The following is a 2,267-nucleotide window of genomic DNA, read 5'->3' as shown; positions in this document are numbered from 1 at the left end:
TCACCCAGTGTTATTTATTATTTATTATTATTGCTAAGATCTGTGTATTTCTTGTTCTTTCTGTTATTGATACTACTCTTACTACTACTACTGACTTATTATTGATGTTGCTATTGTTATTTCTAATTCTAATTATTATTATTATTATTAAGGCGATGAGCTGGCAAAATTGTTTGCATGCCAGACGAAGTGCTTAGCATCATTTTGTCTGTCTTTATGTTCTAATCTCAAAATCCACAGAAATTGACTTTGCCTTTCATCCTTTTGGGGTCAAAATAAGTAGCATTTGAGCACTGGGGGGTCATTGTAATCAACTTAATTCCTTCTTTGCAATTGCTAGCCTTGTGCCAACATTGGGAGCCATTATTATTATTATTATTGAGTGAGAGAGCAGTGCATGCCATCAAAGTGACACTTGGATACAGATATATGAAGCCCAGTATACCCATCATGACTGCCCGTCTGATAAGGGTACACCAGGCACATGCATCACAACCATATGTGCGCAGCATGGTGATCTCATATCAAAATTAACAGCACATGACTTCGCAGGTGGGGCCCAGTTAGAATTTTCTTCAGGCCGAGTAGCCCATCCCATTCAAAATGTCCCTGAATAATGTTTGTCTGAGGATGATGAACAAAACACCCATGTTTCCAGAGGTGAACTATTCAAACCCCAAAGAATTCCTCTCAACGCATGGTTATGATGCAACCTCACTACTCCTGCTCATGATCAAAGATGTGTATATCATCAGCCACCAAGGGACATTCTCAACTTGTTATGGTCAAGCAACTGCTAAGGAAATCTGAGTAGAATATTTACTGTAGCCCATCTTTTTGTACCAAAACAAAACACATATTAACACTTCCATTCATTTAAGCTGAGAAGCCATGAGAACCGCGGCCTGGTACTGCGTCAGAGCATTTATTAATACAGAAGACGTTGAACAGCATCCAATATTGTGATGTTGTAGAATGAAGATATTGTGTCTACCGGGGGTTTGTACTGTTTGTCAAGTCACAACAAGGGCCTCAGACAGACAGTACTTTACACAATATGCATGCAGTTCCAAGCAAAGCCAATTTTTGCATTACACCAAGATTGTAGAGTATTTCTAAAGTGTCCAGATGTTTCTTCAGGTTGGGTGGTATTGAACCCAAAGCTCCAATGACAACAAGTTTTATATTTGACTCTTGTAGCTGCCACATCTTGGTGATCTCAATTCTCTGATCTCCATATTTATCAACTTTTCCTCTTTCTTTCATGATGATATGTTGATCTCCAGGCACTTTCATGTCAATTATTAGGCACTCTTGTTTGTTCCTCCTAAAGGTTACTATATCTGGCCTTTGGTGCTCTAACATTGTCTGTCTGGAAGTCAAAGCCCCAGAAGATTTTTGCCTTCCCCTTTTTGTCCATTACCTTTTCTGGTGTATGTTGGCACCAAGCACTCCGTTACCTTGTATCCATATTTCTGTCATAGCAGCCAGTGAATGTTTTGTGTTACCTTGTCGTGTCTGTACTTGTTCTCTTTCTGTGCAAGACTTTCACAAGCACTAACAATGTGAGTCACACTTTTGACCCTCTTCCCACACATTCTGCAGAGGTTCTTTGCACTTCTGTGGTATTCAATGCCTGACCCTGGACAGCGATGATTAGGCCTTCAGTCTCCTCTTTTTTAGGTCACCCATGCTGAACCACCTCTATGATGCTTCCTGATCTTTTAAGTGGAACTGACCATGTCATTCCATGCAAAGTAGAATTTCTTCTCTCTCATTAGCTATTCACGATTGGAATTCATTAGCACTCTCAAATCCATTTTTGGTAAATCCTTCTACATTAGCAGCATACTATAGCAGGTTTTGTTTACTGTTTACCAAATACTCTGCCATGTTTCTTCTTTCACTGCTGATGCACACCTGTACGCTAATCAGCCCACGTCCACCTTTAACTCTCTTCATGTAGAGCTTGTATACATTTGCCTTAGGATGGAGGGCGCCACACATTGTCATTGTCTTTCAGGCAGTGTGATTGAGTTGGTCAATCTCCGCTTGTGTCCATTTCAGAATGGGTCTACTATTATTGCACACTACAGTAACAGTCCATATGTTGATGACAGTCACAAGCTTCCGATTATTATTATTATTATTTTTAAGCACATTGGACAAAATGCTTAGCAGCCTTTCGTCCACCTTTATATTCAGGGTTCAAATTCTTTACCTTTCATTCTTTTGGGGGTCGATAAAATAAGTAGCAGTCAATTACT

At 39.7% G+C, this 2,267-nt stretch overlaps 1 protein-coding gene across 4 annotated transcripts in view; it reads left to right on the top strand.

Moving 5' to 3' along the window:
• The window catches only part of LOC106869038 (sorting nexin-14), a 147,039-nt gene that overhangs the window by 122,935 nt on the left and 21,837 nt on the right, over positions 1-2,267 (top strand). The window lies entirely within an intron of this gene.

This window comes from Octopus bimaculoides, chromosome 4, assembly GCF_001194135.2.
Source record: "Octopus bimaculoides isolate UCB-OBI-ISO-001 chromosome 4, ASM119413v2, whole genome shotgun sequence".
Taxonomy (NCBI): domain Eukaryota; kingdom Metazoa; phylum Mollusca; class Cephalopoda; order Octopoda; family Octopodidae; genus Octopus; species Octopus bimaculoides.
The sequence above is the reverse complement of the archived record's forward strand: the minus strand, read 5'-3'. Positions and strand labels throughout refer to the sequence as shown.